The 25,601-nt window shown below is 44.3% G+C and overlaps 1 protein-coding gene across 2 annotated transcripts in view; it reads right to left on the minus strand.

The window, feature by feature from the left end:
• Window positions 1-25,601, minus strand: part of LOC126419526 (maternal embryonic leucine zipper kinase-like) — a 426,839-nt gene that overhangs the window by 46,204 nt on the left and 355,034 nt on the right. The gene's annotated exons all lie outside the window — the stretch shown is intronic.

Below are 25,601 nucleotides of genomic sequence, written 5' to 3' on the forward strand. Positions count from 1 at the left end.
GCGTATAAGTCTCTAGCTCTCCTAGTCTTACCGTTCCTGTAAGTGTTGTATTGCGAAACAGATGGATACGCCGTATTCGGCGAATATTTACTATTTGCACGGTATACGAGGGACAATTGCCAGAGCATGTGCTTCGATAAGTGCCGAAGTGATAAGGAATACCGCTCAATCCATGATAAGAAGGTTGCAACACTGCACTGATACCAATGTTCAGCACTTCGATCACCTTCTGTAATTGCACATCATGCCACCTATTTGACCTTCGTTGACATTCAAAGAACTTACTGTTGCACATCATATGATTCGTCTCGATAGCCTCTATCAGAAAATCCCATTTGAAAAAATAAAGTTTACCTTCATAGCTCTGACGCGATGCCACCTAGCAATAAAAAACCAACGTCATATTAGGGCCCCCGTTGTCCCATGCAACATTTGTCCTACAAACTTTTCAGCTACTATCATACTTTCGGAGTTATTCTTGGGGGCAATAGTTAGTGACTCACCCTGCATATATGAACTAGCCAGCGACAAGAAATTGAACTAATATTGACTGAAATAGGTAAACTGAAATAGGTAATTAATTATACTTGCACTGTATGAACAAACCATATACAATACGAGCTGTGGGTAAACAGATGGAACATAACTAGTTCGGAGGAATCATTCCGGCGGTTTGAGTTAACGAAGCAAGGGAACCATGGAAAACCTGAATCAGGATGGCCAGACAAGGTTCCGAGGCCACCTTGCTCACCAGAACGATGCCGACTGGATCCCCCACCCCCCAATCGCCGTTTTCTCTCTCTCTCTCTCTCTCTCTCTCTCTCTCTCTCTCTCTCTCTCTCTCTCTCTCTCTCTCACACACACACACACACACACACACACACACACACACACACACACCTGAGAAAGAGGGGGGAGGGGAGGGAGGGAGAATAGAATTGGGGAGACGAAGTATGGCAAATTATCCGCCCTCCTGCACCAATTATCTCACATTGTCACCTTATCATGAAAAAGAAGGTCTTACAGGAAATTAAAGACATGTGTCAGCTTGGCCAAATTGCAAGTGGCTACATAGAAGAGTCTCACACATCTGCATCAGGTTGGAACGCAATGGCTAAATAAACTTCGTCATGCCATTCCATCAGAAAAAAGAGAAATCAATAAACAAACAATATTTATGTTATAATTCACTGTACATCGCTAGGCGTTAGACGATGAATGTGGACCTTAAGTGATAGGGCATAGTCGGTTCTGTCTTGTGGCAACCGATGTACCACAAACGTTCAAATTACCGAATTAACAGTATGAAGTATGCGTGTTAGCCAGAATAAATTTTTTTAGAAAACGAAGGCAAAATACGTTTCATTACATGCGAAGAAAATACGTACGAAACATAAAGCGAGTGGCACGAACTATTATCGTCCACGCGATTCCAGAAAGGCAGTACTCTTCCCAGAACAGAGGGGAGGTGAGGGGACGTCTTATACAAACGACAGAAGCGGTCCAAGGCGGCTGCTGTGCAGAAATCGTGTACTTCAAAATAAGCACGTACTGGTGGAATTTGTAGACGCTATTAGCGTTTCGGATCATACAACACTTGCAGACGTGTTGATCATCTTTTACTGACGAGACGTTTCTTCAAAATAGAAACTCGACAACTTAAGCATAAGAACGATAGCCGCAGTCCGTCACCGTTCATCCCACTTCGTAACAAAATTGGCAGATCAATCTCACTACTGAACACTTTTAAAACGTGTGGCTCAGATTACACGCGGTGACATGACGTCTCGGATACACACAGCTGAAGGTAACGCTAGTGTGACTGATTTATTGATACTGCTCGATTGCGAGGAAAACAGCTTGCAAAGAAAACACAAGTACGCAGTGGCCTCTAATACCGTCTGATTATAGGGTACTCAGAGCAGCCTGCATTAACCAGGTACGCAGAAAGTGTTCTGATGGTCGCCGGACCCTTCATTTCATGTCACGTGAGCGCATTGTTGAGTGTTCTACACAGGCAGAAGCCGCAAGAAAAACGCCGATTTATTTAATGCAATCCACTTACGATACTGAAATGCCAGTTTTAACAGCGATTATAAATTTTTTTCGTTTATTTTTCATGTTCTATCCTAGCAAATTAAAAATTACACCTGAATGTTCGAAGACTAATCACCATCATTTTTATCAATGTTCTAATTTACCACGAGAAGGCCAGTTTCCAAACGCTATGTTTCAAGACCGAACTGACACGATCACAGAGGTCTGTACGTTTCCAGCGGTTTTCACGGACGAACTAAATACATTCTACAGCCGCCTATACTAGGGTCACAGTGCTATACCGATAATCGCGTGACATCGCTTTCATTCAATGAATAGTTCTAGTTCTCGAAACGAGGTTTACGGCATATTGCAGTATGCAGTAGGTCACGTAATTTTGTCATAGGCTTCAAAATCTTAACTCTTTTACACGAACCGAGATATTTAAGCAAGCCTTTCTTTTACTTTTAATAGAACGACATAACATCTTGAAAGACGAGTACAGTGAAACAGCGATAATTAATGCTTGCCTTGAAACTTTTCTCAAAAGTACCCGTGAAACATTCTAAAAACGTAAGACAAGGCGGCCAGAATTGACAATTGCGGTGTTAACATCGCCAGGTGGCGTTCTCATGCCAGACTGTGTCGTAATAAGCAGCGAGAACGTATGTCGAGTCTGCTGAGACAGGGAGCATTTCCTCTTGACCGTACTGTCTATGACAGAGTGCGGAATACGATTTTTGTAATGGAACAATACGTTAACATTTGACGAATCAAAAGTTGATTGAGGAAGCACTTCGAAATATGTGTATCTACTCGTGTTTAGTATACGTTGCATGTAACAACATAGCATGGCATGACAGCCTCGCTTATCTACATTTAAATTACCAATTTCACCACAATTATCAAATACTTTTATCATATCTACATCTACATCTAAATCTACATCCATAGTCCGCAAGACACCTGACCGTGTGTGGCGGAGGGTACCTTGAGTACGTCTATCGGTTCTCCCTTCTATTCCAGTCTCGTATTGTTCGTGGAAAGAAGGATTGTCGGTATGCCTCTGTGTGGGCTCTAATCTCTCTGATTTTGTCCTCACGGTCTCACGGTCTCTTCGCTTGACCCCTCGGTGAAGGTATGTTCTCGAAACTTCAACAAAAGCCCGTACCCAGCTACTGAGCGTCTCTCCTGCAGAGTCTTCCACTGGAGTTTATCTATCATCTCCGTAACGCTTTCGCGATTACTAAATGATCCTGTAACGAAGCGCGCTGCTCTCCGTTGGATCTTCTCTATCTCTTCTATCAACCCTATCTGGTACGGATCCCACACTGCTGAGCAGTATTCAAGCAGTGGGCGAACAAGCGTACTGTAATCTACTTCCTTTGTTTTCGGATTGCATTTCCTTAGGATTCTTCCAATGAATCTCAGTCTGGCATCCGCTTTACCGACGATCAACTTTATATGATCATTCCACTTTAAATCACTCCTAATGCGTACTCCCAGATAATTTATGGAATTAACTGCTTCCAGTTGCTGACCTGCTATTTTGTAGCTAAATGATAAGGGATCTATCTTTCTATGTATTCGCAGCACATTACACTTGTCTACATTGAGATTCAATTGCCATTTCCTGCACCATGCGTCAATTCGCTGCAGATCCCCCTGCATTTCAGTACAATTTTCCATTGTTACAACCTTTCGATATACCACAGCATCATCCGCAAAAGGCCTCAGTGAACTTCCGATGTCATCCACAAGGTCATTTATGTATATTGTGAATAGCAACGGTCCTATGATACTCCCCTGCGGCACACCTGAAAGCACTCTTATTTCGGCAGACTTCTCTCCATTGAGAATGACATGCTGCGTTCTATTATCTAGGAACTCTTCAATCCAATCACACAATTGGTCTGATAGTCCATATGCTCTTACTTTGTTCATTAAACGACTGTGGGGAACTGTATCGAACGCCTTGCGGAAGTCAAGAAACACGGCATCTACCTGTGAACCGGTGTCTATGGCCCTCTGAGTCTCGTGGACGAATAGCGCGAGGTGGGTTTCACACGACCGTCTTTTTCGAAACCCATGCTGATTCCTACAGAGTAGATTTCTAGTCTCCAGAAAAGTCATTATACTCGAACATAATACGTGTTCCAAAATTCTACAACTGATAGACGTTAGAGATATAGGTCTATAGTTCTGCACATCTGTTCGACGTCCCTTCTTGAAAACGGGGATGACCTGTGCCCTTTTCCAATACTTTGGAACGCTACGCTCTTCTAGAGACCTACGGTACACCGCTGTAAGAAAGGGGGGAGGGGGGCAAGTTTCTTCGCGTACTCTGTGTAAAATCGAACTGGTATCCCATCAGGTCCAGCGGCCTTTCCTCTTTTGAGCGATTTTAATTGTTTCTCTATCCCTCTGCCGTCTATTTCGATATCATATGTATCCTAGGCCGACATAAACAAGCAAGTTATCGCTGTTTTCGCCTTTTCATGAGCTATCGAATGGTTCGGCCCGAGACTCAAACCCGGAACCTTTGTCCTACCGACTGAGCTGTCACAGCAAGACCTGCGTCCCGCTCTCACATCTTCACCGCCAATGCCTCACCTCCTACCTCACAAACTTCGCAGAATTCTCCTGCTCTCGGGACTAGTAAGAAACGATATTGTGAAGAATTGCCTTAGTCACAATCTAGCGGACTGTTCCCAGAATGAATCTTTCCGCCTGCAGCGGAGTGTCCGCTGCGGGCGGTCGTGAGTCGTGCTCGGACAGCCTATGAAAGATTCCGTGTTCGAACCTCCTTCGGCACAGCTGAGACGTGAAAATAAAACAAATAGGGTTTTCACATGGCTTACTCACCACTCTATTTTAAAAATTCCGCCGTCACTATGTCGGTAGACTAAGATATTTAATAGAGCACCACTATGACCTGCCACGTGATACCCTTCTACTAGAATTCAGCTATTAGCACTCACGTAACTCCCGCATAATTTACTGACGCTGAGACAAGTCTCTACGCTTTAAAATAAATAAATAAATAAACTTCCGGGAATCAAAAACAGACCTTCCTGTGATCATCCTTGTGCCATCCACCCATCTCGCTACACGAGCCGCCCATCTCCCCTACATTTTCATTATTAAGTTTCTTCGCCACTCTGTTCCCCTGTCCATTTGTTCTCTCTCTTAGTTAATTCCCGACATGCATCTAAATTTTTCGATGCTTTCGAGCTAAAATTCATGTCTCACTGTCACAGAGCAGAACTCTTAATACCTATTGAATGTATCCTCACATTCAGACGGACTAGAAGCTTCGTTTACAAAATTTATTTAGCTTACCAAGAGCGGACCAATTTCACTCTTCTGCTCAGCGTCTTTTGCGGTAACCTACATCCACTGATAGCAGTTCATTATCTGGCAGCAGAAATTAATTCTCATAGCAACTATTTTCCTGATTGCAATAAATGCCTGAGTTCTACGACCACTTTCAGTTAATGGATGAATATTTTCAGACACTGAAATCACAGCCAAAGTACAATTCGTTGGTCACCGAAAGACAACATATTGGAGACAGATTGCGATAAAGCAGGGCTGTTATCATTCTGGTGAGAGTTCAGTGATTAGTTTTACTAACGGAAGCACTCTTAAGACTAAGTGCTATGTGTAATGCCAAATATTCACGAAGCACACGTGCGATAAGACGCCTAGTGAATGCAATTGGGTTTGCCGCTTACCTGCATACAGGCCGATTCGGCTCTTACATAAAAAAGTCGGCAAAATTTGTCAGAAAATGATATGGCATGAAGATCCCACCAGAGGACATTCTAGTGATCTTGCATATGGTATCGCTATTTACAGTGGTCAACTTACTGGAAGTATTGCAACAGCTGATTCCGATTTTTGCTGCCGAGGTCTTTAGATATAGTCTCATGACCACGTACTTGGAATGGATTGGCAAGTTTTACGAACTGACGGATGGCGTGTCCCTCGGAAGCCGCTCTGACACGGCTGTAACAAAAATTTTCGTGGAAAAATTTGAACAGGCAAAATGTTCAAATGTGTGTGAATTGCTAAGGGAGCAAACTGCTTAGGTCACCGGTCCCTAAGGTTACACACTGCTTAAACTAACTTATGCTAAGAACAACACACACACCCATGCCCGAGGGAGGACTCGAACCTCCGACGGGAGGGGCCGCGCAGTACGTGACATGACGCCTTTTTTTTCCTGTTTTGTTGTTGATCGTTGTGTTTGGTCTTGCGGACGTCACATGACATCTGTTCAAGTTCGTTTGTTGATCCTTCCACTCAGTTTTATTATTATTATTATAATTATTATCATCATTACAGAGGCCAACCAGCTCTCTGACCGAACACGCTGAGATACCGTGCCGGCTGTTTTTCTTGCTGTGCTAGTCATCCTGTAAGAAGATGGCAGGAATCCCGCACACTCGGGCCGTTACCGTCACGCAACATAAAGAGCACAGTGAAGTATAACTATCTGAGAAATCAAGGTCTTCCTAGTGCTCATCAAACACGTTAACGAACACGTAGCAAAGATGTTCTCTAACCGAATTATCGCCGTAGTTTACAAACTCATCAAAAAGATACAGGATGCCTGCAAGCCGTTGGAAAAAAGCAGGAATTTACAGGACACCGTGTAGTCATGGTAAAGTATATGGGGGAGGGTAGCACAAAAAGAACGATAGAAAAACCACTAGAGGAACACAGCGGAATCTCCAGCAACGGGGAGAGCAGCTGATGAACACGTTGCGCACCCGAAAGACCATCAGAATGGGTTTGGTAAGATTCAGACCTAGGCTGTCAGGAGCAGATACTACGATAGGCTGTAAAGAGAGTCGATAACGATTATTAAATACAATAATAACATTAATCCGAAGGAGGAGGGAGTGAAACTGATATTTATCTGGCTGCCAGTGCTAAAGAACTTGCACAACGGTCTTCCACCGTGGGTCGATGGCAAAAGCGGACGACAGGAAACGATAAAACTGCGATGTGTATCGGATATTCTTAGAACTTGAAACACCCATCCACCGTCTCCACATGGCGTCCTCTGGAAACAGAGACGAAAAGCTGCGTTCCTCCAACAAATAAACTGCTCGAAATTACACTACTGGCCATTAAAATTGCTACACCATGAAGAAATGCAGATGGTAAACGGGTATTCATTGGACAAACATATTATACAAGAATTGACATGTGATTACATTTTCACGCAATTTGGGTGCATAGATCCTGAGAAATCAGTACCCAGAACAACCACGTCTGGCCGTAATAACGGCCTTGATACGCCTGAGCATTGAGTCACACACAGCTTGTATGGCGTGTACAGGCACAGCTGCCCATGCAGCTTCAACACTATACCACAGTTCATCAAGAATAGTGACTGGCGTATTGTGACGAGCCAGTTGCTCGGCCACCATTGACCAAACGTTTTCAATTGGTGAGAGATCTGTAGAATGTGCTGGACAGGGCAGCAGTCGAACATTTTCTGTATCCAGAAGGGGCCGTACAGGATCTGCAACATGCGGTCGTGCATTATCCTGCTGAAATGTAGGGTTTCGCAGGGATCGAAAGAAAGGTAGAGCCACGGGTCGTAACACATTTGAAACGTAACGTCCACTGTTCAAAGTGCCGTCAATGCTAACAAGAGGTGACCGAGACGTGTAACCAATGGCATCCCATATCATCACTCCGGGTGATACGCCAGTATGGCGATGACGAATACACGCTTCCAATGTGCGTTCACCGCGATGTCGCCAAACACGGATACGACCATCATGATGCTGTAAGCAGAACCTGGATTCATCCGGAAAAATGACGTTTTGCCATTCGTGCACCCAGGTTCGTCGTTGAGTACACCATCGCAGGCGCTCCTGTCTGTGATGCAGCGTCAAGGGTAACCGTAGCCATGGCCTCCGAGCTGCTGCAAACGTCGTCGAACTGTTCGTGCAGATAGTTGTCTTGCAAACGTCCCCATCTGTTGACTCTGGGATCGAGACGTGGCTGCACGATCCGTTACACCCATGCGGATTAGATAGCTGTCATCTCGACTACTAGTGATACGAGGCCGTTGGGATCCAGCACGGCGTTCCGTATTACCCTCCTAAACCCACCGATTCCATATTCTGCTAACAGTCATTGGATCTCGACCAATGTGAGCAGCAATGTCTCGACACGATAAACCGCAATCGCGATAGGCTACAATCCGACCTTTTTCAAAGTCGGAAACGTGATGGTACGCATTTCTCCTCCTCACACGAGACATCACAACAACGTTTCACCAGGCAACGTCGGTCAACTGCTGTTTGTGTATGAGAAATCGGTTGGAAACTTTCCTCATGTCAGTACGTTGTAGGTGTCGCCACCGGAGCCAACCTTGTGTGAATGCTCTGAAAAGTTAATCATTTGCATATCACAGCATCTTCTTCCTGTCGGTTAAATTACGCGTCTGTAGCACGTCATGTTCGTGGTGTAGCAATTTTAATTGCCAGTAGTGTATATAGTTCCGACCGGGAAAGTTCATGTTTTAACATCCAGCCTACCACGACGTCGTTAGAGACGCGCAGCAGCTGCCCGGATTAAAGAAAGGTGAGGAAGGTTTCCGTTCGTGTTTTATTTTATTTTATTTTTTCTTTTTTAACCCACGATTTTAGTGAATCTCCGAAAACTGTCTGGTCAATCGAAAGAGTATTTGAACCGCCGTCCTCTGTGTCTGAACACTGCCTTAGCCACCCCGCTAGGTACTACCGTACCGGAGGAAATGTGAGCAGTCGTTATCTTGCTCTAGGTGCGAAAAGAACATATGGTACTACACTGACAACAGAAATACAGGGCTATTACAAATGATTGAAGCGATTTCATAAATTCACTGTAGCTCCATTCATTGACATACGGTCACGACACACTACAGATACGTAGAAAAACTCATAAAGTTTTGTTCGGCTGAAGCCGCACTTCAGGTTTCTGCCGCCAGAGCGCTCGAGAGCGCAGTGAGACGAAATGGCGACAGGAGCCGAGAAAGCGTATGTCGTGCTTGAAATGCACTCACATCAGTCAGTCATAACAGTGCAAGGACACTTCAGGACGAAGTTCAACAAAGATCCACCAACTGCTAACTCCATTCGGCGATGGTATGCGCAGTTTAAAGCTTCTGGATGCCTCTGTAAGGGGAAATCAGCGGATCGGCCTGCAGTGAACGAAGAAACGGTTGAACGCGTGCGGGCAAGTTTCACGCGTAGCCCGCGAAAGTCGACGAATAAAGCACGCAGGGAGCTAAACGCACCACAGCCGACGGTTTGGAAAATCTTACGGAAAAGGCTAAAGCCGAAGCCTTACCGTTTACAATTGCTAAAAGCCCTGACACCCGATGACAAAGTCAAACGCTTTGAATTTTCGGCGCGGTGGAGATCATGATCAGCAATTCATGTCATGGCCTCCACGCTCTCCCGACTTAACCCCATGCGATTTCTTTCTGTGGGGTTATGTGAAAGATTCAGTGTTTAAACCTCCTCTACCAAGAAACGTGCCAGAACTGCGAGCTCGCATCAACGATGCTTTCGAACTCATTGATGGGGACATGCTGCGCCGAGTGTGGGAGGAACTTGATTATCGGCTTGATGTCTGCCGAATCACTAAAGGGGCACATATCGAACATTTGTGAATGCCTAAAAAAACTCTGAGTTTTTGTATGTGTGTGCAAAGCATTGTGAAAATATCTCAAATAATAAAGTTATTGTAGAGCTGTGAAATCGCTTCAATCATTTGTAATAACCCTGTATATTTCGCCATGCATATCGCAGCTTCAGTCCACGCCATAAAATGCTAATACGGACAGGATTTTGTAGACGCCGCAGCGTCCGCTACTGACAGAAGTGGACATTCCTGCTATCTGTAGAAGCACAGATGAAACCCTGTAATGTGTGGTCACAGCCGAGAGGTGGCCAACGACACGGAGCTAGTTGAGTCGGCAGAGTGCTGGAAATGCCGACCACGGCTGCCACCGACACCCGCGCTGGGGTGTCCCGACAAAAAGAACCGTAATCTGCCGGCCTTCGTGTGGAAGTAAATGTAAACACTGCGCCTGTGTTTTCGAAAACGTACAAAGTTTTAAGAATGGGAGGTGCAATTGGTCTTTTACAGGGAAAACAAAAATACTGCGTGGAATAAATATGCCGAGCAGTGGCAAAGAATTAACTTACGTACAAGTGACAGGCGTAAGAGATAATATTTCAGATAATTTTTATTTCTACAAAAAAAGGCAAAAACTTTCGATTATTATTCTTCTGTTCTGTCAGAGTTTTGAGGGGAAAGCCTTACCGTAACTCACCAGACGCTGTACAATTATTTAGTTGATAACGTAAGTCATCAAAAGCATCCGTGTTTTATTTGAAATGACGGTACACCGAACCTAATTGCTTCTGTCATAAACAATTTGTATTTATGTAGCAACACTTCGCAGCAATCAGCGCGAAGATAGCTGACGAAGGATAATCGCCGTTATCTAACATTTTATTAGCGGTCTCGTGTTACAATATGTGCCCCTTCAGACCAGCAACCTGTATCTTTTATATATCAAAGACTGATGTTTCCTCGTCCGGCGACCGTAAGTTACAAAATAACATTTTAATTGTTTTAATTACGAGAGCCATTATTCCTTCGAGAATTCGCAAAAAATCACTAAAAGGAAAGTCACCATAAAAGTGAAGCAAAGTTACATTAACATTAAAACTGAAACACTATTTGAGAGAGCACAACTCAAACCCGTAATCCGACTGTTTATCTCATTTCGCGAATAAGCCAACCTTTAGAAGCCGGAAAAGACAGACAGAACAAAAAAAAAATGAGGGAATACTGGAAGGAAAGGATGAAACAACAGCGACATATGAAGAACTGGAATTGGAACGTGGTATCTAGAAGGCCCTAATGCAGAAAGAGGAAACAGTTTATTCCGTCGTGTGTGAAATAACGCCACTAACAATAAGAAGAAACAACGGTAGTGGTAGTTGTGAACATCTGAACCACGACATACTACATAATTAAGCGTGACGCTAGGAAGCTATATGAAGTGGCACGAAAACGTAAAATCAGTGTTGGGAGAGGCGAAAGGCAAACTTGAATTTCTTAAAAAGTACTGGGAAAGCGCGGTCGTTCTGCACAGGAAACTGCATACAAGACACTAATGCGGCAGATCGGCAGATACTACAGTTCTGTTCCACCGTTCGGAGTTCTTTCAAGTAGCCATGACGGTAAAGAAGGCACAAATTCAGAGACGCGCTGCTAGATCAAAACCGGTCGGTTCAGCTCTTACGAAAATGTCACAGGAGTACTTGGGTAATAAAACTATGAATCTTTGGAAGAAAATCTGAGTTGTTCCCAGGAAACCCTGTTGAGCAAATTTTAAGAATCGGCGTCCAAGGGAGAGGGAGTGTACGAATATCCTGCTGCGTTCGGACAGATACTGTTCTCTCGCTCACTACTCGAACAGAATTGGGCACAATAACGCTAATGATGATACAAAGTACGCTCCTTCAAGCACAGCACGGTGGGTTGCGGAGTACACATGTAGATGTGAGTGTGTTTCGATTCGACAGTCTATGCTACTTAGCCACGGCCACGACAATAAGATTTACTAATGAAGAGGAGTGTTGGAATGAATGGTTTAACTGAGACGTCATTATACGTATCCGATTTCCAATCTACAGCCGATACGAGGGATCTCATATCCGCTCTCTCTCTCTCTCTCTCTCTCTCTCTCTCTCTCTCTCGCGAGCGCGCGCGCGCGCGCGCATTTTGGTTTTCACCGCAATCAGGTCTACTAGTACGTATAAATGTGTCACTCCACGTGAATAGAGATAGCAGTTCTTGGAACAAAAATATTTTAACGAGATAGGTATCTGTAAATGTTTCCAACATCGCACTCACTGCACAGAGCATTTCAGTAAATTTCCATGTAATCTCCTGGGACTGCTCCACTCAACGGCGACTGAAGGTCATTCAAAAAATACTTTTGAACTGTAACCAGATGCTGGCACCGTGGTCGAAAATGCTAGGTAGCACGTTCGAATTTAGGATGCGAAGAAAGTATCTTCAATGATGTTTGGCCGGCGAGGGAAGAATGGGGTGGAGGAGTGCTGTGTGCCAAAGTGGCTAATTACTTCAGAAGTGACACAGTTAATACATACGAGACACCAGCCCTTCACTTCGATAAGGACAGTCGCCCTAGTGTTTTTAAGTGATTCAAATGGCTCTGAGCACTATGGGACTTAACATCTGTGGTCATCAGTCCCCTAGAACGTAGAACTAATTAAACCTAACTAACCTAAGGAGATCACACACATCCATGCCCGAGGCAGGATTCGAACCTGCGACCGTAGCAGTCCCGCCGTTCCGGACTGCAGCGCCTAGAACCGCAAGGCCACCGCGGCCGGCCGTAGCGTTTTCCTTTTGCAGGTTAGTATTCCGTTTACTATGGGTTTATTTATCGACTGCAATTTTTTTTTATTTGTAGTTCACTGTTGCTATCTGAGTTTACATATTGTCGTTTGCAGATAGTGAGTAGAAGTAGAGTTGTGGACGGTAGAAAATAGGCTGCCAAGCGTAGAAATGGGAACATTTCCGAGTTAGTCTTCTAAATGAGTTCAGTAGAGGAGTGACAGCAGCAGAGGTGGCCAGAAACATTTGCGGCCTGTGTGGGGATAACGTCATTTCACAAAACACGGCAAGCAAACGGTTCTCTCTTTTTAAGGAGGATCGTTTTGACACTAGCGACTCTACATCTACATCTACATATATACTCCACAAGCCACCCAACGGTGTGTGGCGGAGAGCACTTTACGTGCCACTGTCCTTACCTCCCTTTCCTGTTCCAGTCGCGTATGGTTCGCGGGAAGAACGACTGTCCGAAAGCCTCCGTGCGCGCTCTAATCTCTCTAATTTTACATTCGTGATCTCCTCGGGAGGTATAAGTAGGGGGAAGCAATACGTTCGATACCTCATCCAGAAACGCACCCTCTCGAAACCTGGCGAGCAACCTACACCGCGATGCAGAGCGCCTCTCTTGCAGAGTCTGCCACTTGAGTTTGTTAAACATCTCCTTAACGCTATCACGGTTGCCAAATAACCCTGTGACGAAACGCGCCGCTCTTCTTTGGATCTTCTCTATCTCCTCCGTCAACCCGACCTGATACGGATCCCACACTGATGAGCAATACTCAAGAATAGGTTGAACGAGTGTTTTGTAAGCCACCTCCTTTGTTGATGGACTACATTTTCTAAGCACTCTCCCAATGAATCTCATCCTGGTACCCGCCTTACCAACAATTAATTTTATATGATCATTCCACTTCAAATCGTTCCGCACGCATACTCCCAGATATTTTACAGAAGTAACTGCTACCAGTGTTTGTTCCGCTATCATATAATCATACAATAAAGGATCCTTCTTTCTATGTATTCGCAATACATTACATTTGTCTATGTTAAGGGTCAGTTGCCACTCCCTGCACCAAGTGCCTATCCGCTGCAGACCTTCCTGCATTTCGCTACAATTTTCTACGTTCAGGAAGACCTTCGGGGATTGATAAAAATCGTTTAAACGCACCAATCCACAATGATCCATATCAGTGTACTCAAGAACTGACAAATGTGATGCACTGTGAACATTTCACCATCGTGTGACATTTGCATGCAACGGGAAAGGTTAGAAAATCGAGGGTATGGGTATCCTCTAAGCCAAAATCATACAAATCAGCAGGTGGGCATCTGTGCGTATCTGCTTTACCGTCGGTCAATTGGCTCGTGAAAAACACCGACCATTTCTATCTTGAATCGTTCCTGCTGACGAGAATTGGTGTCTGTATGCTAACGTAAGGAACACAATGGACTGGTTGCGCCAAAACAAAGCGGCAACTCCCCGTACAAAGATCTGCGCGCATTCTCAAAAGATAATATTACGCAAATGTTCAAATGTGGGTGAAATCTTATGGGACTTAACTTCTAAGGTTATCAGTCCCTAAGCTTACACACTACTTAACCCAGGGCCGGACAGAAATTCTGCACGCGTGCGGTGCTCCTGCACATGTGCAACTTCCGTGTCACAGCGTGCACGCCGCAGCCGTCAGCGTACATGTAGTGCACGTTTCTACACACAGATGTCGCTGCTCTGTTACGCAATGTGCGTTATCGACACCTCGTATGTATATCACAACCTAGGCTGTATCTGTAAGATCTGTTGCTTCATCGAGCGCAACAGAGAAAGCAACAAAGTATTTAGCCCTATTTATAGCTGCCTGTGCAGATCGCCGGCCATAGCACTTGTCACTGTTTGTTTGGATAGACTGATTTCTTGAAACCTGCTAACGTTCGTGGGACACACAAGTTCTGCAGCATCAATCAGACACTCTTTCACAAACTCCCCTTCAGAAAAGGGTTTCCCAGATTGTGCAATTCTTAATGCGATTTTAAAACTTGCTCGCAGTGAAGGTTTAGTGTGGTTGTCATTCTGGAAAATTTGAAACAGTACATTGTACAGCGTACAGTAAAACAGACATAAATGTAACACTAGAAACTAAGAGTTCAAGAAGTATCAGTTACTTTGACGTACGGTAAAATCGAGTTGATGTGTCTCGTCCATTTTCTGGAGGACATTTAATTTTGCTTGCCGTTCTTCACTGTTGAGTACACTACACTCGTCTTTGTGACATGTATTGTAATGTCTTTCAATTGAAAACTTACGCTGGACGCCTATTATTCGGCGGCACAGCAAACACTGTCAGTTTTCACAAACGGCTACAAAAAAGAATTGCAGTTCCCAGTCAATTTTAAACGACTGAGAACATAGATCTCCCGTCCTTTGCTTTTTCACAGTACTTGCCATTTCTCAGTACTTCTCTGTTAAGGTCACCAGGGGTAAACGAGACTGGATATGTTGAGCTCTTGCTTGTACCACAGGGAAGTGGAGCCGCCGCCGTTCATTTAGGACACAAGTCTAATAACAGATGTCGCTCTCGCTCGCTGTCGCACACGTGCGTACATGTGCAGCACTTCCGCACGTCTGCACACTGTGCAGCGCTTGGCCGGCCCTGACTTAACCTAAATTATACTAAGGACAAACACACACACACACATGCCCGAGGGAGGACTCGAACCTCCGCCGGGACTAGCCGCACAGTCCATGACTGCAGCGCCTCAGACAGCTCGGCTAATCCCGCGCGTCTAATATTATGCATCTGACGGTACAGTGACGGAGTGGTGTACTACGAATTGCTTCCTCCAGGTGTGGCCTTCACTGCTGACATTTATTGCCAATAACCGAGACATCTTGCGGATGTAGTCAAAGAAAAACTATCAAGACGACTGTGTGAAGTTATGCTACTCAGAAGTAACGTGCACCCCCAGTCTGCTAGACTGACAAAAAGCACTATACTGGAGTTGGGTTGAGAAGTCATCCCGCACCCACCTTATTCACCTGACCATGCGCCCTCAGATTTTCACCTATTCCGCTCTCTATCGAACATCATTCAAGGAACTTCCTTTCCGGATGAAAATGCGCTCCTAACACGGCTCAATGAATTCTTCACCTCAAAACCACGTGATCTCTACAGTCGCGGAATCGGAAAGTTATCCTAGCATTGGGAGACTCTCGTAAATAGTGAATGAGGATATGTTACTGACGATTAAAGCCTCTGTCACGTTTATCTGCTGTGTTTATTTAACATATGGAAGAATGCTGTGAACTTAAGCACCATCCTAATGTTTTCCGGGACTCTGCACCTTTTTGGCTGTAATTATTAGACAGTCAGCTGACCTGCTATTTTGTCTAAAACTGACACGGTGAGACCGTGGCTGTGTACAATTAATGTAGGTTAATTCTTACAGACAAGAAAACAGCAACCAGCCACTATTAATACTGCTATTTATTTAGGTAAATAGCGCCGTTACTGGTTTCGAACTGGCAAGTTCATCATCAGACGGCTGTTCACATGATTTTCAAGATGCACTTTACACTATCGTCCGTTTTCGATTTTTTGTTATTTTTGGTGTGTTGTTACCCTACGGTAGAAAAACAGTGTTAGAAGCGCCCTATGTGAAAATAACTAACCTCCAAATGATGAAATACAGCGTAAATAAATATGTGAGGTTAAGTGGTTATGGTACTTACGTCGAAAATTCTGCGCGATTTTGCAGGGTTGTATTTTTCGAATCTTCCTAAATGTATCCAGCGTTACGTAATTTGAACATCAAATGGTTCAAATGGCTCTGAGCACTATGGGACTTGACAGCTATGGTCATCAGTCCCCTAGAACTTAGAACTACTTAAACCTAACTACCCTAAGGACATCACACAACACCCAGTCATCACGAGGCAGACAAAATCCCTGACCCCGCCGGGAATCGAACCCGGGAACCCAGGCGCGGGAAGCGAGAACGCTACCGCACGACTACGAGCTGCGGACTATTTGAACATCACCATCTTGTGCAAAGCAACACACACACACACACACACACACACACACACACACACACACACACACACACACACACCAAAAAGAATTTGCCACATGTGAAGTTATCACAGAGATTTACAAACACGACAGTGTCAGAGACGTTCTCTCTCAGAGATATCACAATACTTACGCTGTATTTCATCGTTTGGAGGTTAGTTATTTTCACATAGGACGCTTCTAACACTGTTTTTCTACCGTAGGGTAACAACACACCAAAAATACTTCGCCACAGTCGAATAATAAAAAATCGAAAGCGGACGATAATGTAAAGTGCACCTTGAAAATCATGTGATCAGCCGTCTGATGATGAACTTGCCAGTTCGAAACCGGTAACGGCGCTATTTACCTAAATAAATAGCAGTATTAATAGTGGCTGGCTGCTGTTTTCTTCTCTGTAAGAATTAACCTACACTAGTCAGCTGACCGTTTAAAAAGTCACCAATACGTCCAAATAACTCAGAAAAGTGCAGGAAAAGTATAAATTTTGTACATAAATGCGTGAGCTTATCGACAGAGCGTAGTGTTCCATTCCCGTTACTACTTTTCAAGTTGTGAGCGGCAGAATACCAGTCCAACTAGCGAGGAAACGTTTGGCGGTGTGACAAAGGGGAGACGGTGCTACAGGAAGACGGGGACTGACTGTTGTGGGAACAGTGGTCGCGCATTGTAAGTGCAGCGTATCGCATCGCATTGCGCGGTGGCCGGCCGGGAGGCTGCGCGCTGCAGCGGAGGAATGCGAGCAAGTAGCGGCGAATGAGTCACCAAGGACACGGCGGGCCCCGGCTTTTTACGGCGGGCAGCGCTGCCCTGCGCTGCTCTGCTCTGCGGTTATCGATATTTCGAGGCTGGCCGTGGGAGCAGCCGACCGCAGCAGCAGCAGCCTTTGCCTCCCTCCGCTTCTCACGGGACGCGCAGTGCCACGCCACATCCGGAGCGTCACCGCGTGCCTCGCCTCTGTACAGTACACAGGGGCCTCCTCCGGTCGCTACATTGTAGGCGCGCCTGCCGCCTAACGAACTGACGCCGCGGATCCTCCCCACAATCTTAGGCGGCATTCTCGTGGCTGTCTCAATCACGCCAGTTTACATTAGGGATGTGCAATGTTGGCAAATCATAGATGCTGATGTCGATTCGTCATCGACGCCTGAACATCGATGGCCGACAACAACCGATCGCGCTAAAATGATATTTTTAACATCGATGTTAAATAGTGAATTTATAAAATGGCATAAAAAACCAATTACAAATACACCTGATATATTTGTTATTCAATGGAAACAGCAGTAGTGTAACAATGACATTTTAGAGAAGTTTTCCCTTCTTCAGTCTATTGCATTGTCGACAGAGAGTTCAAAAATGAGTTACAATAACACTAAAAAATGTACTATGACCATACTGGAAAAAAATAGTAAAAATTATCAGTGACGTTACAATAGCTGTGCGTAAGTTCTTAGTATACAGGGTGATTCAAAAAGAATACCACAACTTTAGGAATTTAAAACTCTGCAACGACAAAAGGCAGAGCTAAGCACTATCTGTCGGCGAATTAAGGGAGCTATAAAGTTTCATTTAGTTGTACATTTGTTCGCTTGAGGCGCTGTTGACTAGGCGTCAGCGTCAGTTGATGCTAAGATGGCGACCGCTCAACAGAAAGCTTTTTGTGTTATTGAGTACGGCAGAAGTGAATCGACGACAGTTGTTCAGCGTGCATTTCTGTATATGGGGCACTGAGAATCCGCGGGAAACAACTCAGTATGAACGTGACTCGCCTAAGGTGAACGTTTCCTGTGCCATTTCAGCCAATAAAGTTTTTGGTCCCTTTTTCTTCGAAGGTGCTACTGTAACTGGACTACAGTATCTGGAGATGTTAGAGAATTGGCTGTTCCGTCAGCTCGAACAAGAAGCACAACAATTCATATTTCAGCAGGATGGAGCGCCACCACATTGGCACTTATCTGTCCATAACTACCTGAACGTCAACTACCCGAGGCGATGGATCGGCCGCCAGGCAGCCCGTGACAGAGCACTTCATCACTGGCCTCCAAGAAGCCCTGATCTTACCCCCTGCGATTTTTTCTTATGGGGGTATGTTAAGGATATGGTGTTTCGGCCACCTCTCCCAGCCACCATTGATGATTTGAAACGAGAAATAACAGCAGCTATCCAAACTGTTACGCCTGATATGCTACAGAGAGTGTGGAACGAGTTGGAGTATCGGGTTGATATTGCTCGTGTGTCTGGATGGGGCCATATTGAACATCTCTGAACTTGTTTTTGAGTGAAAAAAAACCTTTTTAAATACTCTTTGTAATGATGTATAACAGAAGGTTATATTATGTTTCTTTCATTAAATACACATTTTTAAAGTTGTGGTATTCTTTTTGAATCACCCTGTACTCGTATATTTAGTGTAGATGAAGACTGCGTCTGGCTGTACAGAGAACGACATTAACAGAAGACCAGGCTACAGATAACTTGGAGTGCTTTTGGTAAACTAAATAATGAATTCGAAACTAAATTTCCCTTATCTCTTGACAAGAGAGTTTACTATCTGTATCTACCACCAGTTACGGCCTACTGCTGCGAGATGGACACTTTAAATGTGAAAGGCAGTCGAAAACAGAATTATTCAGCAAGCAATGTAGACATGCTAGGAATTACTCGAAGAGACAGGAAAAAGTTAGGATCAGAGGACCAGGACCAGAGTGGAAGGCGTAACGAAACTGAAATGGAGGTGGGCGGATGATATAGCCAGGCGAGCGGCGGCACACGGAATAAGCGAGTTCTGTCTGCTGCATTCCAGACCAGACAAGGAGAAACCGAGACGACGACCTGATGGGAGTCGGAAAGTGACGGGCACGAATAGCTGAAGACTACTCATATTTGCACGAACGTCTGTATCTTTCCGTGTGAGCCCTCATTTCCCTTACTTTATGATGATGATCGTTTCTACCTATGTAGATCGGCGTCAACAAAATATTTTTGAGTTCGAAGAAAAAAGTTTGTGATCGAAATTCGGTGAGAAGATTCCACCGCACAAAAACGCTACGTTTTAATGGTGTCCTTCCCAAATCCTGTATCATTTCAGTGACACTCACTCCCCTATTTCGCGATAACACAAAACGTGCTGTTCTTCTTTGAACGTTCTCGATGTACCTTAATGCTATCTGGTAAGGATCCCACACCGCCTAGCAGTACTTTACAAGAGGGCGGACGAGCGTATTATAAGCATTCTCTTTAGCAGATCTGTTGCACGTACTGCCAATAAAACTGAGTGTTTGGTTTGCCTTCCCCACAACATTTTCTCTGTGTTCTTTCAATTTAAATTGTTCGCAATTGTAATTCGTAGGTATTAGTTGAATTTACGGCCTTTAGATTTGACTGATCTATCGTGTAACCGAATTTTAACGGATTCCTGTTAACACTCACGTGGATGACCTCACACTTTTCATTATTTAGGGTCAACTGCCAATTTTCCCACCATACAGATATCTTTTCTAAATCTTTTGCAATTTCTTTTTATTGTGGTGATGATTTTAATAGATGATAAACGACAGCTTCATATGCAATCAACTTAAGACGGCTGATCGGATTGTCTCCTAAAACGTTTATATAGGTAAGGAACAACAGAGTGTCTACAACTCTACCTTCAGGAACGCCAGAAATCACTTCTGTTTTACTCAATGACTTTCCATCAATTACTACGAACTGTGACCGCTCTCACAGGAAATCACGAATTCAGTCCCTTAACTGAGACGATATTCCATAAGCACTTTGCGAGTTTCTCTGCTGTCAGATGAGTTACACCAGAGTCTTTAGACTTTTATTCAAAACACTCAAAACAGCCATTTTCCTGTGATGAGTTCGAATGTGAGCAAGAAAAAGATATGTTCTATTGAATAGCAGGTTCCAATTGAGTACTTTTTTTTTTTCTTTACTATACGAGCGGTCTCGGCCGTTCTCAAGTGTTCACAGCTGACTTAAGAAGATATAACTGGTGTCTTAAAACAAGGCACTAGCAGGTACACGCCGCGAAATTCTGAACGATGTCACGTAGCTACTGGCCACAACTGAAGTACATGCAAACCAACTTTTGTCAGTTGCACCGCTCAGGATAGATCGGTGGGCGGTGAGCTGCATTACAGTTGTAAGGACGAAATGCAGTAACAGAGGGTGCCAGCAGAAGACGGGAAATTCGCACTTAACCAGCAGCACTTGGTACCAACAAATCCTGCAAAGTATATTTCAAAACAAAATGATGATACAGACATAAAGAGAAATTGATACGATATTTGAATACTGTAGGCATCAATGTACTACGCTTACATGTTAAAACAGAACATAATCCCGTAGGATATAAAGTACAGCAGACGACACTCCAGGTACATCAGTGAGGTAGAAACCAGCACGGCAAGTTGCCAGTATGAACGGCACACAAACAGTAAAACATTATCACCTTGGACGGAGTTCATTTACGTTAAAGTACGTTAAACATATTTTGAAAGACGTGTGCAAGAAACAATACACTAAATTACAAGAGAAAGAATCCTAGCGAAAATTATTAATATGTAGGGTTGACATCCGTCCCGACATATCGGGACCGTCACCGTTATGGACCTTCTTGTCCCGACAAGACCCAATTTTGTCCCGATTTTGCAAAATAATGTTACGACCTTGGCTCAAATACTGGCACAACATGTGACTGTAGTCTCAGTTTTATTTACGTCAGCAGGTTTATGTTGACAAGAAGTTACTTTTTACGGAATAGGCAACGACGCTTCGAAACACAAGGCTGAAAAGATGTTTCCGTTAGTTTTTCAATACTTTACTGAAACTGACTGACAATCCAGCAGAAGCTGTTGAAGTTTGATTCGCTGAATAACGAAACATCGGAGACAATTACAAGTTTTTTCTAGACACTGCAAATCCTATTAGATAAATTAATCGCTTTTTGTGGAGAAAGTTCCAACAACAACTTCGGAGAGCTTCATCGACGCGACCAGCGAAACGTGTTTCACCAAGTTAAAGAAGAACTAGGAAAAAATGTAGAAGGAATTGGATACCCTGCACGTATTCTCCACGATACTATATCAAGCGGTACTGGTGTCTTAACTGTCGACATTGAAATAATCGACATGAAAATATTTAATTATTTTTAAATACACACGGTAAGGACAGAGAAGCTGAATGAGTTCTGCTTATACATTGATGTCAACATCAGACTCTTCTATCTCGTTCAAAAACAAGATGGCTGTGTCAATGCCCGCAGTTGAGAAAATTCTAAAGCTTTGAATTCCATTAAAACAATTTTTGATGGCAAGGACACGCCGTCTAAAATAATTCCAGATTTTTTCAGAAGTCCAGTCAGTGAAGTTTTCTTCATGTTGCTGCAGTCAAACTTGGCTCTGTTTGAAAAAATACATAAAAAGTGTGGATGGAATAAAGTCTCGATAACTGAGATAAAAAATATATCAATCGACACTCAAAGATGTCTGGAATGAAGGGAAGACTGTCAATTTTATTGGCACGCAAATCAAAATGAATTTGAACAAATTAAAGAATGAGAACTCTAACCAAGAAAATAATAATTAATTTGATCTGAAATTAGAGGAAGAGACTGGCTTTCTATACCACAGCATCTGAGTACTTAGAGAAATGGGCTATTTCTTGTAATAAATATCAAGGATTTGATTCGATAACGCTGTCTAAAACCCACCATTGGGTGGTGATTGAAAACCCTGTTACATACCTGACTAAAAATGGTGTGAAGACTTCAGGCAACAATTGTTTTCGGGAATATATTTACCGGTATCTGAAGAACTTTTTAGAAACAAAGCGTGACTCGGAAGAATGTTGAGTCTAAACACTCCGTGGAGGAAAGATGTAATCCACCAGTCCGTTGGACCAGCAGCTCTCATATGCTGTGACAGAATCTTCTTGAGTGGTGCGGTGCGGGAGTATCCGTTACGTTTTCGCCGCCAACTGACGTAGTTGTAACTTTCGCCACTAGGTGGCAGCAGCTTTCACAACGTCGGCAGATACGCGCGGCGACGCCAGAGACGCCACGCTGTCTGCGAACGCCTCGGTTGGCGCGTTGGATTGGTAGCACGAATAAGAATTAAATCAAGCCAACAACGAGAAAAATGCGAACAAGGTGTCTCCACTGCTTTGTTGGAAGGACGCATTTAACGCCGAAGACCGATTTATGTTCCAACAAAAACGAACCGGACTTTGTACATCCAACAAAACGAAGTTATATTTAAACAGACGTGCTGAATAGTAAACGTTGTGAATGCGTTTAGCACCCGTCAAGAGCACTAGTGTAGTACAGATTCGTCTGTAGTACAGAAATGGCTTAAGAGCATATACATCAGTGTCAGGAAGGTTCAGAAACACAGGCACCGACTGTCTTTTCGTAGGCAGGAGTGAGGACAAGTACTGTGCTCAATTTTGCAAGACTGTTGCATAAATGAAACTTCCTGGCAGATTAAAACTGTGTGCCCGACCGAGACTCTAACTCGGGACCTTTGCCTTTCGCGGGCAAGTGCTCTACCATCTGAGCTACCGAAGCGCGACTCACGTCCGGTACTCACAGCTTTACTTCTGCCAGTACCTCGTCTCCTACCTTCCAAACTTTACAGAAGCTCTCCTGCGAACCTTGCAGAACTAGCACTCCTGAAAGAAAGGATATTGCGGAGACATGGCTTAGCCACAGCCTGGGGGATGTTTCCAGAATGAGATTTTCACTCTGCAGCGGAGTGTGCGCTGATATGAAACTTCCTGGCAGATTAAAACTGTGTGCCCGACCGAGACTCGAGCTCGGGACCTTTGCCTTTCGCGGGCAAGTGCTCTACCATCTGAGCTACCGAAGCACGACTCACGCCCGGTACTCACAGCTTTACTTCTGCCAGTACCTCGTCTCCTACCTTCCAAAGGTTCGCAGGAGAGCTTCTGTAAAGTTTGGAAGGTAGGAGACGAGGTACTGGCAGAAGTAAAGCTGTGAGTACCGGGCGTGAGTCGTGCTTCGGTAGCTCAGATGGTAGAGCACTTGTCCGCGAAAGGCAAAGGTCCCGAGTTAGAGTCTCGGTCGGGCACACAGTTTTAATCTGCCAGGAAGTTTCATATCAGCGCACATTCCGCTGCAGAGTGAAAATCTCATTCTGTTGCATAAATGCTTACCGATTTTTTTAATACTACACAGGATTATGTGGGTTAGATGTGGGTCAGATGTAATCTGAGATATATTCATGGACTCATACACTTGATAACTGGCCAGTAATGGTTTAAATACCACACAAGGGGACACTATCGGCAGAAATGTCCACGGGGAAGATATAAGCTAAGACTCTAAAAACAATGTATATGTATGCGAACATTTAAAGAACTATGATTTATAAACTGAATAAGTTAAAGAACAGCTTCATTACAGACGAAAGACGGATGAAAATGAGAATTGCAACGAAATTTACTGCAGTGTACCAACATACATGTAATGTAACATTAAATGGTAGGCTAATCCTTTTTGGACCTGTACAAAGAGTGTGCTTGGAAAAAGAAGTTAACAATAACTGTGTGATAGAAGTCTAAGAACGATGCGGATGGAATGCCCCTCTTTAAGAACTGCTTTCCAGAAGAGCGTTACACAATTCTCAAGAAAATTTCGTTTACTGACATGAAAATATTTGATAGTGGTTTGGACAATAATGCTGGTACTTGAAAGCCAGTGTTGTGTGTACATCCTGAATCAAACATGGAACATCGTAGATGCACCAGACTTCCACTGCGATGTAGTCGTGAACGCTACATGTGGGTTCGGTCGGTCGGTCGGTCGGTCGGTCGGTCTCTCTCTCTCTCTCTCTCTCTCTCTCTCTCTCTCTCTCTCTTTCTGGCAGAACCTTTTGTCTGTACCGGATGAATAAGCATTTTGCTTACTTAGATGTCCAGACGAGAGAATTGCGTTTCCGTTCTGGACTAGCACAGTTGCCTTTGGGGCGCGTAGCCGGCCAGCACCTTGGAGGCTAAAAATAGCCCGCGACCTGCGGCGGCTCTCTTAATGCATACTGAGCAGCTGCCCGTAATTCCGGACATAATTTTCGCCATTAGTTGCTCGCGAGGCTGCGAGGAAGAGGCGCAGCGATGGCGCTCTTGGGCCATCAGTCTGGGTGGACAGCTTTACGACAGGAGCACCTGGCCTGAGGGCACGAGCCAGTCCCATACATCCTGCCAACTGGCTCCTCATCCAACTCGATTTATAAACAGGGCTTCGGCAATGCCTCTGCTGTCTATTAGGCGACCTTCAATGGCTCTGCGCCCAACAAACAAGTTACAAGTTTAGAACGCAGGAACACGTCTGCCCATACTATCCGTCCGCACATAAATTAAATACGACACTTCCGAGAATGTCCAGGCCCGTAACTGTACGTTGATCTAATCTTTTTGCGTATTCGCGCGCCAGCTCCCATAATTGTTCGAAATATGTCATTCAATTTTTCACAGAACATTTTCTCTAACAACATATTTGTAAATTACTAACAGAAACTAGCTACAGGATCGTCCAACGATCCACGCTGTAAAAAAAAGTACCACCCTATCCACTGTAATAGTACTGTGGTCTCGTAACACTATTCGGCAGCAATGAATCTAGGGCACAACGGGGCTGAGCCGAAGTTTTTGTTGGTTCACTACGACTGAACCGAGAGCACGCCAGGAATATCCCATCACTCCCGCCTTCCCTGTAATGAATGAAGGTCGAGGGGCACCGCATTAGCTAAAATAGAGGCAACTGGAAATTTTTAAACACATAAATTTGTCGAAAACTTAGTCCAGATGCATATAGTAATTCACACTGGAAGCGGTAGTGACGAAACCGTTTTACCGGCAACATTCGTAACATGCATTATGCAGGTCATACGATTTACCTAGTAAGGTATGTACTTCGCCGCATTGGCTTCGAAATCTATGTCTGTAGTGTGATTTTGTTTTCTATGGTTTACAACATTCACGTGACAACGTGGAATGGACGCACTTCCCATACCA

Source organism: Schistocerca serialis, chromosome 1 (assembly GCF_023864345.2).
Source record: "Schistocerca serialis cubense isolate TAMUIC-IGC-003099 chromosome 1, iqSchSeri2.2, whole genome shotgun sequence".
In the NCBI taxonomy this organism is placed as follows: domain Eukaryota; kingdom Metazoa; phylum Arthropoda; class Insecta; order Orthoptera; family Acrididae; genus Schistocerca; species Schistocerca serialis.